We start from the raw sequence: 22,877 nt of genomic DNA on the forward strand, positions 1-22,877 counted from the left end.
GTTAAATCTAACATTGTACACCTGCCAAAAATGTAAATTTTAGATATGATCTGTCATGAAAATTTCAAGCGTTTAAAAGAGGTGTGTGTGTGTGAAATCTGAAATGTGTTCAAAAAAACTGTCTATTCCTGTCTCTTGCAGCAACAGATGTTATATGAGAGAAAAAAAAGAAAATTCTATTGCAATTCAAAAGCAAATAATTTTTCCAAATACATTTTACAAAATATTTCAGGATATGGTTGCCAAGGGTGTGAAAAGTCCTCCCCCTTTTCCTTCTTTAAATGACAAGTCACCCTTTAATGAGAAATAAATTCATCTCTCCTCTTCCTCTTGGGAAATCTTGCAGCCAGGGTGGTTCCACTGTACACCTTTATAATATGGGTTTTTAGATGAAATGGATCACTAGGAATTCAGAACCCACTACTCCAAATCCGGCTGTGTGCCTCCTTACTACAGTCCTTAGCCACGCGTGGAGAGATGCCACGGTTTTGGAAATAACCAAATACAGGCGCACAGGTTCATTGTCATAGCTGCATAGACCAGGTGGGGATAAATGGGGTATATGTCTCCCCGAATCTAGTGGGATCTGCCAGCAGGGAAGAGGGATCTGCCAAGGATCTCTTGCAGGGTGAGAAGAGGGGATCACACCTGCTTGGTACAGCTGGTTGATAAGACGCTCCTTGCTGCACCTTCTCTCAATCTCACTTGCTCCCCTGCTCTCTGTCTCTCTCTTCTCCTGGGACAGAGCAGGGTTGGACCATGTGTTGGGATCGGCTTGATCTGCACTCTTCACCTTAAGCATTTAGTAAGAGAAGGGAGCGAGACAGAGACAGAAATAAATAAATAAGATGCAGCTTTCGCTCCTCCTCATGTCTCCTCCTCCTTCTGCTTTTACATGAGAGACTGGCTGGGATTGTACAAGGCTGGAGAATGAGAAGTATGATCATCATTGCTATATACACATAGATATATAAAACTGTATATACTTGTGTGTGTATATATATATATATATATATATATATATATATATATATATATATATATATATATATATATATATATATATATATATATATAGGTATAGATATATACACATACTGCATATATACACACACAGACTACACACATAAATATATATAGATATATAAAACTGTATATACTTGTGTGTATATATATATATTTATAGGTATAGATATATACACATACTGCATATATACACACACAGACTACACACACATAAATATATTTAGATATATAAAACTGTATATACTTGTGTGTATATATATATATATATATATATATATATATATATATATATATATATATATATATATATATATATAGGTATAGATATATACACATACTGTATATATACACACACAGACTATATACACACATAAATATATATATATATATATATATATATATAAAAAACTGTATATACTTGTGTGTGTGTGTATATATATATATATATATATATATATATATATATATATATATATATATATATATATATATATATATATATATATATGTATAGATATATACACATGCTGTATATATACACACACAGACTATATACACACAGCAAAACTGCAGTCAACTGGTCTTGCTCTATTGTTAAAATATATCAAAATAGCATACAGGTACACATAATTATATATAATGTGCTCTATTCATACATATTCACAGCACTATTATAGTGTATACCAGAGCCAAAACTAAAAGTTAGTCTAATAAAAAATGTGTAATATCACATATATATATAAGATACTGATATTGTGCATTGCAATAAATACTCTATTTTATGACATCAAAAAGAATTGATTTTTTTTTTTAAATATAGGGCATCAGGGGTTAAATCTAACATTGTACACCTGCCAAAAATGTAAATTTTAGATATGATCTGTCATGAAAATTTCAAGCGTTTATAAGAGGTGTGTGTGTGTGTGTGTGTGTGTGTGTGTGTGTGTGTGTGTGTGTGTGTGTGTGTGTGTGTGTGTGTGTGTGTGTGTGTGTGTGTGAAATCTGAAATGTGTTCAAAAAAACTGTCTATTCCTGTCTCTTGCAGCAACAGATGTTATATGAGAGGAGAAAAAAAGAAAATTCTTTTGCAATTCAAAAGCAAATCATTTTTCCATATACATTTTACAAAATATTTCAGGATATGGTTGCCAAGGGTGAGAAAAGTCCTCCCCCTTTCCCTTCTTTAAGTGACAAGTCACCCTTTAATGAGAACAAAAGCAGACTGAATGAATATGAAGGGAGCAAATTAAGGAACGGTCCCTCTGAGTTAAAGAAAGGATCATAAAGGGGGATGGTGAGTACGGGGTTCTCTAAAAGCAAAGAGGAGGATCACATGAGTCACCTATATGGGAGGTGGTTTGCTAGTTGCAAGGTGTCGTAAAAAAGGAGGGGGGTTTGGGAAGGCATAACGGGATGAGACAGGAAACAAGTATCATTAACCTTTTTTCTTTTTTGCAGAGCAGATCGGTTTTTCTTTGTTGCAGAAATGGCTGCAAGAAACAGGAAAATTCCTAAGAAATTTCTTACTGATGACGAGATGATTTGGAGGACAAGGGCTTTAGCAACGCAGAGGAAGCTGAGGAAATACGGAAAGAAGGAGAACAAATCACCATCTCAACAGGGAGTATTATTAAGTGGGCCTTCTGTGTCTCCTCGTGTAACCCCAAGGGGCTGTAACAGGAAAAACCAAACCATTGATAAGTAAAGCATGGCTGGGAAAAAAAACTGTCTATCCAGGATTCCCCCTGAAGGGTCAGATGTGGAGGTAGAATAAATATCTGATGGGTCAGAGGATTTGGGGAGTTCCCCTGTGGTGTTTCATTCCCTCATGAATCAGAGCATTCACTGGGGTCTGGGAAATAGGCCATCATCGCCTGGGTTTTAATGTCAGGCTTTTCCCCCTCATCATCCCCATAATAATAGTAATGTGCCCCCTAGTAGGCCTGATAGTGATAACAGATATGGTAATGTTTCCCACAATTTGGCATCCCAGTATCATGGTGCCCCCTCCTGCCTGCCATCCAGCCCGCAATCTCGCTCTACATCCACCCACCATTCCGCCTGCATGCGATCCCAGTGCAAGGTGCTCCCTATCCTGCACCTCCCCTTCTCCAGTAGGCCCCCCTGGTGTGCGGATAGGAGTAATCTGGATCCTAACATTATTGTAGATGGTAATGGGCACGCATTTAGGAGGATTGAGGATGCTGGGGGTGTCTGTAATGTGGGTCTGGATGGGACGGTTAACAAAGATAGCAGCAGTGTATCTAGACCTAGAGATCAGAGTGGTAATAGTGTTAGAAGGGGGAATAATAATGGCACTTCAAAGGCTAACAATGGAGTTATAGACAATATTGGGAATAATAATTTGATTGATATTGGTAATGATATAGGTGTTTTTCAGGATAAGAGATCCCTTACTGTAGTCCAAGGTCATGTAGGAGAGGCAGAGGTGCCCAGCAGTGACAGGCAGAATGGTGCAACGGACACAGATGGGCAGAGTGTGATGATGGGAGAAAAGGACAGAGCGGACAGCAATAAGGAATCAGAGGGTCAAAGCAAGGGAAAGCAAGGTAAGACATACGTACGCAGGAGGGCTTTGTCACCTGATAACTCATCAGAGTTTGATTCTAAGGATGAAAAAGTAAAGGGAGAGGGCAATAGGCATATGTTAAAAATAATGAAAAAAAATTATGCAAAACAAGGGGGTGAGAAATTAAAGGGGGGTAAAGAAAGGGATAAGGACGTGGCACAATCAGATCAAGAATATGACGCAGATGGCGAAGTGTCAGCAATAAGGTTAATGTCATTATAAGCGCATTTTATAGTGGAAAAGGCAGAAAAGGGGAAATATATAGATATTTTCAAAATAACAAGAGATGCAGTAGCGTGGAAGTCCAGGGGAGAGGAGGGGAAAATCGCAAGACAAAGCAGATCTTTCCAGAGTAGGTAAAGGGGATTTTAATTTATGCTGAATGTTTTCTGGTAGCAAATCCAGATAAGGTAAAGGGTATGTTGAGATATATTCACCTGATAGCGGAGTGCTATACTACTTATGGAGGGTATTCATGAAAAGATTATGACACTGAGTTCAGAAGAGGGAATTTTCAGCTGGGAGAGAAAAGTAGAAAAGATTTTGGTGTAAAAATAATGGATTTATGGTCAAGGGTAGTTAAGAATGCCTAGCCGCAGCAATTTAGGCCCATGCGTCAGTTACAGGTACAGGTAGCCCTCAGTTTTACGCCGGGGTTAGGTTCCAGAAGGAATAGTTGTAAATCGAAACTGTTGTAACTTGAAACCCAGTTTATAATGTAAGTCAATGGGAAGTGAGGGAGTTAGGTTCCACTCCCCTCTCAAAATTGTCATAAGTAACACCTAATACATTATTTTTTAAAGCTTTGAAATGAAGACTTTAAGTGCTAAACAGCATTATAAATCTAATAAAATAATCACACAGCATTATAAACCTAATAAAATAATCGTACAACACAGAATTCACTTGCATTTTTCTGCAAACAGTTCCTTCTATAAATTCCAATCTGGACTGATTTATAGACAGGAAGATCTTGTTCCTTTGAAATCTGCTCAATAGCTCAGGACTGGTTAAACGGATTAATGTCAGCTTGCTTGGCTTTGCGGCAACACAAGCGGACAGCTCCACCTACTGGCTATTTTAATCAATGCACTGCTTCTCGATGCTTTTCAATAGCAGTCACATGACTTGAAAAGGTTGTTACTCTGAAATGGTGCAAATTGAACCGTTGTAAACTGAGGGCCACCTGTATTTGGAACAGCAAGTAGAGGATAAGGAAAGGAGGGCTGGGCATATAATGATAAGAGGTGTGAAGGGGTAATACCTGCAAGTACAGGCATGTTTGTAGATATTGTAGTGGGAACCATCCTGGGGTGGATTGTAAAAGAGGCAATGAAAATAGGGCCAGGTATTCCTTTCGAGGGCAAGGTAAAACCAGCAGTGGAGTGGGATTGGGGGTTAGCCAAAATGCCTCTGAAAGTAGATAGGTTGTTGCTAGGGTATAAGAATATAGAGGAAAGGAATTTTCTTGCGCATGGTTTGTCACAGGGTTTTGTCGTAAGGGTTTAATTTGAGGTGAAAGGGGCAGGCAGAGCAAGGAATTTGAAGTCAGCTGTGGAATTCCCGGAGGTACTGCAAGAGAAGTTGTAGAGGGAGGTAAAATTAGGCAGAATGGCAGGCCCATTTAAAGAAAAAACAATTAAGGATTTAGTAGTGTCACCTTTAGGGGGAGTCCCAAAGAAGGACCAGGGAAAGTATAGGATGACCCAGTACCTATCTAACCCTATGGGGGGCTCAGTAAATTATTTGATCGCTAAAGAGAATTCATTGATGGAATACCAGTCTTTTCACAGGGCTGTGCGGGCCATGGGCAAGGGAGCTTTGATGTCAAAGAGCAACATAGAGTCTGCTTTTCGTTTGCTGCCCCTTAATCCAGTGAGTTACAAGTTGATGGGTTGCAAGTTCAATGGCAACTATTATGTGGATAAAAGTTTGCCCATGGGGTGTTCCATCTCGTGTGCTGTGTTTGAAAACTGTAGTTTGTTAATTGTTAAGAAGTCTGGAATGAACACGGTAGTTCATTATTTAAATGATTTTTTGTTGATAGGTTTAGCTGGTTATAAGGACTGTGAAAATTTAAAAGTAAAGTTGTTGAAAATGTTACAATTCCTAGGGGTCCCAATAACAAAGGAAAATATGGAGGGCCCTTGTACCAGGCTAGCTTTCTTAGGTATAGTCATATATTCTATGAAGGGTTAATGTGAATTACCAGTGGAAAAAGTAGAGAAAGCCAGGGATTTAATAAGAGAAATCTTAGCAAGGAGAAAAGTATCACTCAGGGAAATGCAAAAAGTGCTAGGGATTTAGAATTTTGCGTGTAAGGTTATACCAGTGGGCAGAGTTTTCAAAAGAAGGCTGTAACTGAGCACCTGTGGAATAAAGAGACCAGAACACAAAACCAGGGAATTGAGAGAGGATCTCAAAGTGTGGGACTCATTTTTGGTGCAGTTTAAGGGGTGAGGATTTGGGAGAAGGAGATTTCAGCAGAGGAGTTAGAGATGTTTACGGATGCCACCGGAGGTTGTGGTTTTGGAGCATTTTTGCAGGGGTATTGGTGTGCAGGAGAGTGGCCTAGGGAGTGGAAAGAAAATGGATGGGTGAAGAAGCTGGTTTTGTTAGAACGATTTCCCATAGTGGTAGTGGTGACTTTATGGGGTGAACAGTTAGTGGATAAAAGGATAACCTTTTGGTCTGATAACAAAGGAGTAGTTGATTCCCTGAATGGTTTGACAGCAACATAATTGCCAGTAGTAAGATACATTCGATATTTGGTTTTGCAGTGTTTGAAATTTAATATCCAATTTAAAGCTAGGCATATACCCGGGGTGAAGAATGTCATTGCAGATCACGTTTTAAATGGGATTTGTTTTAGAGAAAAAACACAAAAGAGACAGAGGCGACACATGTGTAGATCAATCTTATGCAAAGATAATCAGGTGACAAGGAGATACAGGGTACTCACAAGTGGAATGGCACTCTCTTGTGCCAGTAGAAGCAGGCTGGTTTTTAGCAGCAAACCAGCTGGCTGAATTCAGACAGGATCTTCTCATGGCCAGGATCCACCCGGAATGCAGGAACATTGGAACCACAGATCAGCTGTGAATGGTTGAAGAGGAAAGGGCAATGGGGCCCCTTTGTAGCTTGTGGGAGTATCAAACACACTGTCTGCCAGAAGTATATGCTTTAAAATACATTTATTAAAATGTATAAAACAATAACAAAAGTAAAAACAACTCCAGCTAGGTGTATACAATCTCCACAGTGAGATAGACAAATGCGACGCATTTCTCGGGAAAACCAGTTTCCGCAGGCATATATCCTGAAGTCTCACAGTGCCCTTTAAATAGGGCTAAGCTACCAAACATTTAAAAAAAAAAACTCCCCTTCCCATGTACAATGTGAGCCAATAGAGACCCATCTTCTCAGACACACCCTATTGTCACTTATGATTCTCCAGAGTAAAGTTAATGTGTATATGTATATCAATAAAGCGAAAAAATATATATTATATGTATATAAATATCCTAAGAGGTAAATGCTTAGGTCATGCTGATATATATACGATTATAAACCTCGCCATTAAAAATGGCTGTCCCTACAATGTATACGTGTAAAACTATTTAATATATATATATATATATATATATATATATATATATATACACATTCACAATCACCACTGTGGTGATAATGCAAGCGTCAGTGTGATAACATATAGGAATTAAAAAAAACTTCTGGTGCATAATGCTAATAATTATGATGGTATGTTTACTCCTACAGATTATATTTACGGAGCTCCGTTTATGCGCTGATGTAACATCGCTCCTAACCACCATTGTTAGTATTATCAGCCAATATAGTAGGCACGGTCAGGGAAAACCATCTGATTGGTCTGATGATGTCAATAGGAAACTACACAGTAAATTGTGCTTGTACTCTGCATCTCCTATTCGCCAATGACGTTTTTAGCATAGTCAGCCAATCAGGTGACCGAATTAGTAGGCACAGTCAGATAATACTGTCTGATTGGTCTAATGATATGACAGGAGGATGTGTTCGAACGGGCACTGTTAGAAAAAACTACAGGGAGAAATAAAAACGATAATGTATTGTTAAGTGAAGGATATTGAGCTATATTAGTTATCCGGACACATTGGTTCAAATAATCACCTCCCAATATGCTGAAAAGATGGAAATACATGTGGGAGATGGCAATGATTCGATATATAATAAGCCAATGGGATGATCTATACGATAGTGGGAATGACACAGGATAAATATCTGATGGATAGAATACTATGTAATGTATGTATATACTACAGTGTAGACTAAAAATAACAAGGCATGGGAACTATGAATCTAATATATAAAAAATGGTGAAATAGGTACTAACCAGCCAGAGAGGAAATAATAGAAACTGAAAAGTGCACTAGTAGGATGGTGGTGCAAACGGATTGATAGATATTGAATCCATAATTAATAAATGATTATTGCCCTTTCCTCTTAAACCATTCACAGCTGATCTGTGGTTCCAGTGTTCCTGCATTCTGGGTGGATCCTGGCCATGAGAAGATCCTGTCTGAATTCAGCCAGCTGGTTTGCTGCTAAAAACCAGCCTGCTTCTACTGGCACAAGAGAGTGCCATTCCACTTGTGAGTACCCTGTATCTCCTTGTCACCTAATTATCTTTGCGTAAGATTGATCTAAACATGTGGCGCCTCTGTCTCTTTTGTGTTTTTGCTGCAGAGTCCTATCATCATGTATGGTGAAGTCAGAGTGCTGCCTATATCATCCCTTATCTTCTGAGGATTCCTATTTGACATCAGGACTGTGTCTAAAAGACTGTGAATATCCTTGAGGATTTTATTGTTCTGGTACCTTCCCGTTGGGGAATCTCAGATTGTGGTTATACCATCCATATATTTGTATGTTCAAATATACTGTATAGCAATTATATTTATATTGGTTCACAGTTTGCCTATTAACCATTTGGTTAGTAGGCTCATTTACCTATTGGTTTGTTATTTGAGCACCTCCTATAGGAGTTGGCAGTGTAGAGCTGTCTATCATACAGCAGCTATCACAGCCTGTCTCCAGTTTGTTATGTTTTTAGAGAACTAGCACCTATAGCGAAACCAGTGAGTCCCTGGTACCTGGGTAGCCTATGACAAATATTGGAAAAAATGGGAGCTGTTTAGGGTAGTGGGTGAAGTTGGAGATGAGGAAAAATTCTTAGAATGGCTTTGGAATTTGAAGGAAAAAGGAATGAAAAAATTAGGAACAGCAATGGCAGGGATATCATTTTATCCCTCATCTATATGGGGTAAAAAACCTGGCAAAGAGGTTTGTAATGCAAAAAATAATTAGGGCCTTGTCAACGGGGGAGGCAAAGGCCATGGATAAAAGGGAACCAATAACAGAGGAAAGGCTAAAAAAAATGCTAATGGCGGTAAGTAAAGTTTGTAGTAACGAGGGGGAAGCGGTAATATTCAAGGCAGCATTTTCTCTGGCATTTCACGGAGCACTTAAAATAGGCCAGCAGTAAAATAAATAACGCAACAGGGCTCAGGAGGGATAATGTGAGATCGGGAGAGGAGGCAGTTTTGATCTTGGTAAGACGGTCCAAAATGAATTCGGGTATCTAGTGCTGCGGAATCTGTTGGCGCTCTGCAAATAACTGATAATAATAGTCTGCAAAGGCAACAGGGGATTTGACATGCCCAGTGGCAAGCGTGAAGAAATATGTGTTGTTGACAAAAAAAATTTTGTTTTTTTGAGTGTGACCTTGTTTAACGGTTCAATTTTTTTTTTTTTAGTTAATTTTCAGAGAGAGCGTTAAGGGTATGGCTAGTCGGTCACTCAACATTTACTGGGCGTGCGCGAGAGCCAAATCTTCTACCATCAAAGCTCATTTAGGTTTTTCTTCTAGGAAAGCTAGTTTAAGATGTATAGGAAAAAGAGGGATGAAGTGGAGGGAGCTAACAAATACAATTCAGGAAGCTAGGTGGAGATGGGGAGTCCCTGACGTGCTTATAATACACCTTGGGGGTAACGATATAGGGGATGGTCCATTCATGGAAATACAGGAGAAAGTAACATAATTTTTCCAATGGTTGAGCTTGTTCTGGCCCAATGTTAAGGTAGTATGATCTAATATTATAATAAGGTTAAATTGGAGAGGGGTAGAGCTGAGCAGCAGAGGACAGGCTATAGGTGCAGGAAAACGCTAAATCAGGCAGCTAGAAAAGCGGTTTTAAAGATAAGGAGTGTAGTGTTAGAGCATCCAAAGATTACAGCAAGAAGGGAGGGTCTTTACAGAGCGGATGGGGTACACTTGTCCAATGAAGGGAACGACCAGTTCTTGGTGGACATCATGGATGTCATAGAAATATTGGTAGAGGTAAGAAAAGGGTGGCAGTAAGCGGGATTACGGTTTGTGTTGTGGTAAGTGGAGGAAAAGAGGACCCTCTTTTGTTTGGCAGTGAAATTTGGGGTCTGGCATGTAGGTGCGGCGGTAGGGGTGGGGAGGATCCTGCGGCATACCTTGACCTACAGTGGTGGTCTTTGGTAAAACTGGGATTGGGTCCTGCTATGCCGCGGGTTCTCCCTGCACTTTGCTGCCACACCACAGGGGGGTGTTACCTCCCCTGAGACATGGACCCCCTAAGTTCATGTTTATTGCTGGTGCATTTATTTGGAATGGTGAAATTGATGTAAAATTGGATTTATATGTTGGTTCGCTCTAATCATTTTTATCAATTAATTAAAACCGTGACCTTTCCAAAAAATTTAAATGCCAAGAACTGTGTCTGTGTCTTTATTTGGGGAAGTGGTGGTTGTGTAATGAGTAAGGTAATATGGTAAAGGTTGATGGGTTTTTTTCCTGAATGGTATTGGGGTGGTTTCCAGGAATTGGCTCTACGGGCTCTGGACCTTACAAAAGCAGGCTGAATGAATATGAAGGGAGCAAATTAAGGGATGGGCCCTCTGAGTAAAAGAAAGGATCATAAAGGGGGATGGTGAGCATGGAGTCCTCTAAAAGCAAAGAGGAGTATCACATGAGTCACCTATTTGGGAGGTGGTTCGCTAGTTGCAAGGGGTCGTAAAAAAGAATGGGGTTTTTGGAAGGCATAAAGGGATGAGACAGGAAACAATTATAACTAATCTTTTTTCTTTTTCCCTCCCCAGCTCCCTAGAATCGTCAAGAAATATAATAAAGAATCCAGAGAGGTCACATGGAGTCAAGGAGCGACAATGGCACAATAATGGGCTGGAGGTTGGCTACTTAGCCATATCATTGTAAGACCGCCCGTGCAGCCCCTTAAGGGTATAGTGCAACTACTATTGACATTGGCTGGTGGTCTCTTGATCAATGCTTCTGTTCAGTGAGTAATTTGTTAAGTAGTTGTTTGACAGTATTGATCCAGATATGCAGTGAAATGTGGGTTCTGGCATATAGGTGCTGCAGCGGGGGTGGGTGGATCCTGTGGCATACCTTGACCTGCAGTGGTGGTCTTTGGTAAAACTGGGATTGGGTTCTGCTATGCCGCGGGTTCTCCCTGCACTTCGCCGCCACGCCACAGGGTGGTGTTACCTCCCCTGAGACATGGGCCCCCTAAGTTCATGTTTAATGCTGATGCATTTATTTGGAATGGTGAAATTGATGTGAAATAGTTTTTATGTTGGGTCACTCTAATCATTTTTATCAATTAATTAAAACCCAGACCTTTCCAAAAAATGTTTAACGCCAAGAACTGTGTCTGTGTCTTTATTTGGGGAAGTGGTGGTTGTGTAATGAGTAAGGTAATATAGTAAAGGTTGATGGGGTTTTTTCCTGGTTGGTTTACGACTGGTTGATAAGACGCTCCTTGCTGCACCTTCTCTCAATCTCACTTGCTCCCTTGCTCTCTGTCTCTCTCTTCTCCTGGGACAGAGCAGGGTTGGACCATGTGTTGGGATCGGCTTGATCTGCACTCTTCACCTTAAGCATTTAGTAAGAGAAGGGAGCGAGACAGAGACAGAAATAAATAAGATGCAGCTTTCGCTCCTTCTCATGTCTCCTCCTCCTTCTGCTTTTACATGAGAGACTGGCTGGGATTGTACAAGGCTGGAGAATGAGAAGTATGATCATCATTGCTATATACACATAGATATATACACATAGATATATAAAACTGTATATACTTGTGTGTGTGTATATATATATATATATATATATATATATATATATATATATATATATATATATGGATAGATATATACACATACTATATATATATATATATATATATATATATATATATATATATATATATATATATATATATACAGACTATATACACACAGCAAAACTGCAGTCAACTGGTCTTGCTCTATTGTTATAATATATCAAAATAGCATACAGGTACACATAATTATATATAATGTGCTCTATTCATACATATTCACAGCACTATTATAGTTAGACTATATACAAATATAGATAATATATACGGTATGTGCAAGGTGAAATATATGAAGTGAAATATGTGGTACACAGGAACATATTCACAATGCTAAGTACAGGCAGTTAAAATATACATAATGCACATGTACAAACTAGATCATGCCTGCTACCATGACAACCAAGACTGCAAGCTTTATAAAATGATATATTTAACATATGTGGATATACATGTGTACACACGCAACTTTATTTAATAAAAAAACACAAGTTCATGTATTTCACACAGCAATTTGAGTGTGATTGTACATATTAAAGTAAATTGTGCAACACAACATTATATATATATATATATATATATATATATATATATATATATATATATATATATATATATATATATATATATATATATATATATATATATATATATATATATATACTGTATATGGCTTGATATTGTTTTCTTTCTTTATATATTATATATGTACAGTATATATATATATATATATATTAAAGACTGCAAACTGTGCTCACATACATCTTGTGTTGCACAATTCACTTGTAGTTTTATTTATAATTATAAAGTGAATTTTGTTGCAGTTTTCACTATATGGCTTAAAATTGTCTAAAGGGAGAGGTGGCCTATACGGTCTCTAAAATCCTCCTGTATTTTCATCTAGTAATACACAGGGACAAATATTATTACTGAACATTGCATGAAAGTGGAAGACTGTTTATCAATTTGTGGTAAGAATATCACACACCAAGCACAATTTTGATAAAGGTACATAATTGAGGTACAGTATTTAGAATGCAAATCAGTAAATTGCAAATGCAAATATATTGTTATAATGTACATTTACAAAAATGCTTCTGTTACAAGTCATCACTGCTACAGTTTGAACTTTTAATATACATGCAACTTACTGATCAGACAGCTATAGGTACCACTCAAACCCATTGTCACCCACTTGTTTCTCCAAGTTCTGATGATACTAATACATAATTGAAAATACTCAGGCCACAAGGGGAAGCAAATAATGGGGCATGTTGCCTATGTCCTTATCATAAACATGTGCCATGCTGGTTTAAATGTATCCCTCTCGGGGGCGGAGCCAGCTTCAAGATGGAGCAAATGTGCTTTGGCTGTGCTCCGTCGATGCTAGGCCAAATATAATAAAAACTTTATTGCTAGACCATCTACAACTAGTTGTTTTGGGCTACAAGCAATCCTACTATATGACCGCAGCACCTGGCAAGCCTAATAACACTTCTTGGACGACATTCATCTTACCTGCACACAATAGGCCAACATCCATTAGACTCCCTGAGAGGACCAGCAGTGGTGTTGCTACTGGAGGGCCAGAGACCTACTCCGGATTCATCCAGCACACAGGGGTTCACTCTTAGGCGCTGCCAGCTGGCAGCCTAGAGCCATTGCAGCTGATAACCTCGCCAGCAACTTCCTGACAAGCAGGAAATCGCCATCCTCAAACCCTGTATAGGAACTGACAGCGGAAGGATGGGGATCTGCTCAGCAATCAAATTGGGACAAGAGTTCAGCTACAAGGACTACCACCAACTGGTGGGAAACAGCCATATTTGATCTACGCACTTTCACAGGCCTCGTTTTCCAGACGCCTTCTGAGCCTGAGGAGCTGTCGTCAAAATACATCACTGAAGCTGAGGATTACTGTGAAACAGACAGTGTAATGGTTGGTTGGTGAGTGAATGAAAGTGGAACCCCTCACATTCATCTAGCACACAGAGGGCTTATTATACATTAATATATTGGCCTAACTTTGTACAGCCATCTACTGCTGAGCTGCACTACATGTATAAGTGGCATCCTGCCTTATATTTCTTCTGTTATATATGACAACTCACATTCACCTAGATTACGAGTTTTGTGGTACAACTATACCACTGAAAAATTGGCCATTGCGCGTGGAGTCGCAGCGGTATAGGCTGTAACACAAGCATTTTAGCCTTAACGCAACCCTCCATTCTGCACTCAAAAAATGACGTTTGAGTTTCCATAACACCATATTACAGGTTGTGCGGTCCGGCTAAAATGCTTGGGTTACAGCCTATACCAACAATCTAAAACCAGTAGTTATGGATTTTGCGAAACAAAAATGTTTCACAAAACTCATAACTAAAATGTTACAAAGTGCACTAACATCCATAAACTACCTATTAACCCCTAAACCGCAACCCTCCTGCATCGCAAAAACTATATTAAACCTATTCTAATAAAATTTAAAAAAAACTACCAATTAAAAAACTTAATTTACATGATTAAAAAAAAAACTAACACCACGAAAAAATAAAAGACCTAAATTACAAATTTAAAAAACCTAATACTACGAAAAAATTAAAAAAATCTAACATTGCAAAAAATAATAAACAGTAAAAGTTTGAAAAATAAAAAAACTTTAAGATTACAAAAATAAAAACAATTACACCTAATCTAATAGCCCTATAAAAATAAAAAAGCCCCCCAAAATAAAAACACCCCCTAACCTACAAAACTACCAATAGCCCTTAAAAGGGTCTTTTGTAGGGCATTGCCCTAAGTTAAACAGCTCTTTTACAAACAGAAAATTACAAAGTCCCCCCAATAGTAAAACCCCTCACCCAACCAACCCCCCAAAATAAAAAAACTAAGTCTAAATAAAACCTTAGCTACCCATTGCCCCTAAAGGGGCATTTGTATGGGCATTTCCCTTAAAATGGCATTCAGCTCTTTTACAGTCCCCATCCCTAATCTAAGAAATTAAAACACCCAAAACAAACCCAAAAACTAATACTAACCCCAAAAAATCTACTCAAGGTTCCTGAAGTCATATCCATCTTCATCCAGGCAGTGAGAAGTCTTCATCCAGGTGGCGACATCTTCATCTATTGCGGGGCCATCTTCTTTCTTCATCCCAGTGTCGCTGAGCTGTGGAGGCATGAAGCTGTGTAGGCACGGAGCTTCTTTGAATGCAAAGGTACCCGTTTAAAAATGGGGTACCTTGCATTCCTATTGGCTGACATTTTCAAATCAGCCAATAGGATGAGAGCTACTGAAATCCTATTGGCTGTTCAAATCAGCTGAGGGTTTTTAGATTAGGGCTTTGGCTAGTATAAAAGAGCTGAACGACCTTTTAAGGGCAATGCCCATTCAAATGCCCCTTTAGGGGCAATTGGTAGCTTAGGATTTTTTTAGACTTAGGTTTTTTATTTTGGGGGATGGTTGGGTGGGGGTTTTTTACTTTTAGGGGGGACTTTGTAATATTTTAATGTAAAAGACCTGTTTAACTTAGGGCAATACCCTACAAAAGGCCCTTTTAAGGGCTATGGGTAGTTTAATGTTAGGTTAGGGGGTGTTTTTATTTTGAGGAGCCTTTTTTATTTCTATAGGGCTATTAGATCAGGTGTAATTGTTTTTATTTTTGATAATTTTGTTTATGTTTTTGCAATGTTAGATTTTTTTTATTTTTTTCATAGTATTAGGTTTATTTAATTTTGTTTATTCAAACAAGAGAGTAGCTGAAATTACGATTAATGTAGAGTTACTACTTGGAAGCCTTGTCTAAAAGTATTTTATGGGCTGCCACAAATAGTTGTGCATAGGCCTATATAATCATTTATTACAAAAAAGAAAACATCCTTAGAGCAGAATGAAACCAAGAGAAATGCCTCTAAGCAGAAAGCTTAAAGTGAAGGTTAAGTTACCTTTTTCTTTATCCTGAATTAGATTAATTGACCAAAATTAGTAGGAGTTTCATTCATCATCTTTTACACAAATGTCGATGTAAAAAGTTATCACTGTAATAAATAACGATTTTTAGCTGATCCGATTCAACCCGTTTTCTATTTTTTTTTTTACCTCCAGATCACGTTCTCCTAACATCCAATTGCAATTCTGGCCGTTAGGTGCCCGTCAATCCACGTCACCCGTCTCCCTTTTAAACTGCGCATGCGTTACATTTAGAGTGTCAATCTTAAACTCGATACGCGCTCCCGTTTTGCGCAAGCGTATTCCATGTCATTAGGACTTGTATGAGTGTCTGCTTACGCATGCGCATTGGTGCAGGAAAGTTTAGACTATCGCATGCGCAAAAGTTGTCAGAATCGCCGATTCGCGCATGCGCAGTATAAATGAAGATCGTGCACGCGCTTGGGAGATACGTATAGAGCGGGTGGGACCGCTCTATACGTCACAGCATTGAAAGTCCGGAAATATAGGTGGGGAGGAGCATACATGGAAACGGTAGGAGTATAATAATATAAATATAATAATCATATTGATTAAAAATTGAAAAATAAAGTTAGCGATCAGCTTCTTATAGTAAAAATAGACACATTTATGTCTTATGATAGAGTAAAATTTACCTTCACTTTAAGATACAAGAAATAGTAAGAATTAATGTTAAAAATGTAACCTTTATTGTTGAAAATAAAATGACAGCAAAATGAGAATAGATACACTGTTTGCTGCCCAACAGAACACTACAATACTGGTACTAGTTGAAAGACTTGTATTGCTAAAGTCTATAATCGTTACGTGAGTGATCAAGGGATATCAAAGTGGATAAACGCTCAATATAAATCTGATAAGCAAAATAGTCTAGATTGCAACGTTTTTATTAGTATACATATACTGAGTGGTATGTACTACCAAAATGAGCAACTTATTGGTCAGTAAAAGTAAAATTTTCCCTCTGTTGTGGATTGAAAGAAAAGGGGGATAAAGAGTTTTTCTGTTTAAAATAGGTAGCACATTTGCATACCATTGTTTTTAAGTCATAGAAAACATGATCTACTGCCTTGATTGAAAGCCAGTAATCTGACACAGACTGAGTGCTTGTTGACTTGGCTATTACCACAATTCTAAAGGTAGTAAATAAAATAAACTTGGTTTGTTAAATTGGCAGCATACTTGTATACTATAGATTTAAATTGGTTATAAATGTTATCTGCTGCCCTGGCCTGATGCCAATGATCTGATGTTATCAATTGCCCTGGCCTGATGTCAGTAATCTAACATATAGCATAAGTGCTTATTAAGGTAGCTATAGTCACTGTATTTAAACGTCCAGTCAACACAGTAGATTTGCATAATCAACAAATGCAAGATAACAAGACAATGCAATAGCACTTAGTCTGAACTTCAAATGAGTAGTAGATTTTTTTTCTGACAATTTTAAAAGTCATGTATTTTTCCACTCCCCCTGTACCATGTGACAGCTATCAGCCAATCACAAATGCATACACGTACCATGTGACAGCCATCAGCCATTCACAAATGCATACACACTTATTCTTGCACATGCTCAGTAGGAGTTGGTAACTCAAAAAGTTTAAATATAAAAAGACTGTGCACATTTTGTTAATGGAAGTAAATTGGAAATATGTTTAAAATGGCATGCTCTATCTGAATAATGAAAGTTTAATTTTGATTGAGTGTCCCTTTAAGTAAGTAAAAGGAATTAGTCTACTTGTTTGGTAGCGCAATTTACATACCATGAACTCGGACTAGAAATAATAAGCGTACACCACCACCTTGGCAAAGTGCCAATAAACATATACTGAGACTTAAAGGAAGTTTTGAATTAAACTATTGTATCAGTTTTGTAACCAGTATAGAGGTTTAGGGGTTAATAGGTTTAGATTATTAGTTACGATGGGGGACTAGCAGTTTAGGGGTTAATAGGTTTATTTATTATTTCCGATGTGGGGGGCTGGTGGTTTAGGGGTTAATATGTTTATTTAGTGTCAGCGATGTCGGGGAGTGGCGGATTAGGGTTAATAATTAACCTTTGCTCTGGTAAATAGACTCCTAGTGTCTATTGAGAAATGAATGTAAATTGTGTAAAAACCAAAGCGCCACCAATAGAGGCCAGGTCTGAATGATCTTGCAATAAGTTATAACCTTGCTCAGAGTTATAAAGATAAATTATGTAACATTTATTAGCATATATAAAACAAACAGCATGGATCCATGTGAGATAATTAAAAAACAAAATTCAAATTTAAAATACAAAGAATAGTGAATTGCGTGGAAACCGACAAATTCTTATACAGTATTCCTTCCAGAGACAATACAGATTCTGTATATAAAACCTTAAAACTTCAGTATTGATGACTTATTAAAAATAAAAACAGTTTGATGAAATAAAAATAGTATGTCTCGATGAATCTAAGATACAGATATTAGCTCACTGTGGCGGGTGCGGAGCAATTGTCTAATATGTTATTCCATTTGACTTTAGATGGACCGCACTATCTACATTAGCTATGTGCTAAGTCTAGCTGGTGTGTAATGCTATACACAACTTGCTACGTGTGAAGAAAGAGGATGGGTATTGATGCACTAACTATGTGTTTGACATAGATCGTGTGTGATACTATACACAACTTGCTACGTGGTTATAAATTGAGACGAAAGAAAATGGATATTGATGCACTAACTATGTGTTTAACATAGATTGTGAGATATATATGGCAAATTATCCCTATAGTGAAAATGTGTGCTGTGCAACAATGGTTACAAAGAAATAATTGATACTGTGTGTTAAGTGCAGCAAATGATTACAATGTGGCACATAATCTGAAACAGTCTCATTAGTGAGTGAAGTAATACAAATCTTAAAATTGAAAAGTGTTCATTTTCATCCAAATCCACAAGAATAGAACAAAAAGCAAAACATATATATAATGTCCTTGAGTGTGAAAATATATGGTGATCACCAAAATTGAAAAATTGTAAAAACAAGCCAAAAATGTATTCAATTCGTGAAAAATGTGTGATTAAAAAATGTGTAAATTCCACAAGTCTAATATATGATATCCTTAGAAGTTTTTAGCCTGTGATCATGGAGTTTTATGCGATCCAGATAATCTGGGTGCCTCTTCTTAGATACCAATAGTGTATAAACGTTTCTAGATGACCGTCCCCAAAATATCCCAGCCGACGCGTTTCGGTCCTGGCCTCTATTGGTGGCGTTTTGGATTAGGGTTAATAACTTTATTTAGGTGTCAATGATGTTGAGGGGAGGCAGTTTAAGGGTTAATAGTTGTATTATGGGGCAGCGGTTTAGGGGTTAATTGGTTTATTTAGCGTTGGCGATGTCAGGAAGCGGCGGATTAGGGGTTAATAACTGTATTTAGAGTCAGCGATGTCCAGGAGCAGTGGATTAGGGGTGTCTATACTAGAGGGGCTATTTATTAATGTGCGAGCGGACATGATCCGATATTGCGGATCATGTCCGCCACACAACGATAAATGCTGACAGCATACGTTGTCGGCATTTATCATTGCACCAGCACTGCTAGTGCAACATCGCCCCCCACACAGATTCTCGGCCAGATTTTCTAACACTCTCTCCCCATTGATGTCTATGGGGGAAAGCATGCACAAGCACATAAACTCAGCCCTTGGCTTTTGTGCGGTATTGAGCTTAACGCACAGCACAAGGAGGTTTTTCAGTAACTCGTAATGGCAGCACATTTTATTGCATTCATTTTGCACCTGGTATAGCGCAACATTCGTAATCTAGCCGATTGTTAAATCTACTACACTCATAAACTCCTAAGAAGTGTCATGACCCAGCTTGGACTTGAACCTGTGACCTGGTTCTATGTCTGCTACAATTGTTGCTAAGCCTGCTCACTTACCACTTTACCACCAGAGGGCTTGCTCACAGGTTGAGGATTTAGGAACACTGCTCCAACTGCCTACCAGCTGTAAACAATCATCTAATCAGCTTGGTATTCTACCCATTACAAGAACAAGAATTAGAAAAAAATAAACACCCTAATCACCCCTCAAGAAGTAGTATTAACTATTAAAAACATTAAAGTCAATATAGCTCCTGGGCCAGACTGCTACTCTGGATTTTTATTAAATATTTAGGTGACATACTAGCACCTCAACTAGCTAAATTATTTCTATCTTAGAGGGTATCTTAGAGATGCCACCATAGCTTTTACTGGCCATAATCTTAGTGATCCCCAAACTCTGTAAAATGCAAGCAACATTGCAGGAATATCTCTATATCTCTGATTAATCAGGACTTTATTCTTTTCACAAAAATCTTAGCAGATCGTCTGAAGCCCCTAATGCCAAAACTTATAAACCCAGACCAAGTTAGAGAGGCCCAAGAAAACCTACTCAAGAGAAAATAGTGAGATCTATAGGGCGGAAATGTTTCGATAATTACACTGGGATTTGAGAGACAATTTCATTCACGCCTATAGAACGCACATGTTCAGCCCTTTTTACGAAAAAACAATAATTACCCTTTGTATTTTGTATGAATTTCTATGGGGGGGGGGGGGGGGTTCACATCCAGTGTACTTAAATTAAGATTTATGCTGTGTATATTTAATGTAATTCATTTTTGTGTAATTTACATGCAAATTTGGTGAACAATTTTGTTAATGGGACAGTAAACCTACGAACGATTGTTATATAATCCTGCACATAGTGCAGAATTATATAACATTAGCTTAGTGCCAAGTTTATAAAACAAAAGATTGCAGAGATATTATATTTCAAAATGCAATTTTACTGACCGCCGCACCTGACTCTACTGAGTGGGTCTTAATTTGCATAAGCGCATCACGGACAAGCTGACTATTCACAGCCGGCCCGATCGCGCCATTAAACGGAAAGTAGCCCGCTCTGGTCTGGTAGCATTTCAGTTTAATGGCGTGATCGGGCTGGCTGTGACTAGACAGCGTGCCCACAATGCTCTTATGCAAATTAAGACCCGTTCAGTAGAGTCAGAAGCGGCGGTCAGTAAAATTGCATTTTAAAATATAATATCTCTGCAATCTTTTGTTTTATAAACTTGGAGCTAAGCTAATGTTATTTAATTCTGCACTATGTGCAGAATTATATAACATTAGTTTGTAGGTTTACTGTCCCTTTAAGGTTTTTGATGCACGCACCATAACAATACCATTTTTTCTTGCATATTTTTGTGTGAATTATTTAATTATTTGTTTTGTATGATTTTCAATGTGCACTTTTGTAATGTATGCATTCCCATATGAAAATGAAGTATACACCCCTTAGCGAGACACCCTGTTTTCAGGGTAAAAAGTGGCTTTAGATCATTTCACCAAGGAAACAGAAGTACCGACAAACATTCTTGAATAATCTCACCAGCCCAGAGACCTTTATATCGTCAGGCCCATAGTGTTAAAGGGATACTAAACCCACATTTTTTCTTTCATTATTCACATAGAGCATGTAATTTTAAGCAACTTTCTAATTTACTCTTATTATCAATTTTTCTTTGTTCTCTTGGTATCTTTATTTGAAAAAGAAGGAATGAAAGCTTTGGAACAGGCCCATTTTTGGTTCACATCAATGGAGAGCGCTTGCTGATTGGTGGCTACATTTAGCCATCCAATCACCAAGCGCAACCCAGGTGCTGAATCTTAAAATTGGCCGGCTCCAAAGCTTTTATTCCTGCTTTTTCAAATAATGATACCAAGAGAACAAAGAAAAATTGATAATAGGAGTAAATTAGAAAGTTGCATAAAATTGCATGCTGTATCCAAATCAAAACATTTGGGTTTAGTATCCCTTTAAAGGACTATTAAATACAGAAGAATTGCATAATCAAACGAATAATAAAATATAATGCAAAAGCACTTTGTTTGAATTGCAAATGAGCAGTAGACTGCTTCTGATACATTTCAGTTAGTTACATTTTGCTTACCCCTACATCATGTGACAGCCTTCAGCCAATCACAAAATAAATATTATATTCTGTGAATTCTTGCACATGCTCAGTAGGAGCTGGTGCCTCAGAAAGTGTGCATATAAAAAGATTATGCACATTTAGATAATGGAAGTAAATTAGAAAGTTTAAATTTGTGTGCTCTATCTGAATCGTGAAAGTTTAATTTTGACTTTAGTGTTATTTTGAGTTTTAACTAAAGTGATTTTGCAAACAAATGTATTCTGCAAAACCTACCATCATGGTATATAACATGAACTGTTCTTTATTTCAAATAAACAATGTTTTATGTCCTTTAAACATTTCTTCATAATGCAATATTGTTTCCTGTGGTAGTCAACAAATTAGCCTTTACTCCATACTAGGTAACACTTAGACGCTGAAACGACAAAGACAACTTTCAAATTAAGACATTTTCTGCGTCACATTTTTAAAGTGGACATTTTTGCATGTATGTATGAATGTAGCATTCAAATAAAAAAAAACAGTAAACATCAGGGCCAGACTGGGAGATCAAACTGGCCCTGAACATTTTTCAAACAAGGGTGTTCCTAAATGTGTGTGTGTATATATACAGTTATGTATGTGTATATACAGTATATGTATGTGTATATGTGTGTGTATATATATACAGTATATGTATGTGTGTGTATATATGTGTGTATATATATATATAGATAGATAGATAGATAGATAGATAGATAAATAGTTGTGTTTAAACCATATTACCATTACTACCTTTCCCAACCATTAGTTTTAAATCCTCAGAAGTAAAGACAAAAGACACAGCTAAAAAAATAATTATATTTAACCAATTACAATTGAATAAAAGACAATGGCCTAGATTTGGAGTTTGGCGTTAGCCATGAAAACCAGCGTTAGAGGCTCCTAACGCTGGTTTTAGGCTACCTCCGGTATTTGGAGTCACTCAAAAAAGGGTCTAACGCTCACTTTTCAGCCGTGACTTTTCCATACCGCAGATCTCCTTAAGTAAATTGCGTATCCTATCTTTTCAATGGGATTTTTCTAACTCCGGTATTTAGAGTCGTGTCTGAAGTGAGCGTTAGAC

Source organism: Bombina bombina, chromosome 3, assembly GCF_027579735.1.
Source record: "Bombina bombina isolate aBomBom1 chromosome 3, aBomBom1.pri, whole genome shotgun sequence".
Classification (NCBI taxonomy): Eukaryota; Metazoa; Chordata; class Amphibia; order Anura; family Bombinatoridae; genus Bombina; species Bombina bombina.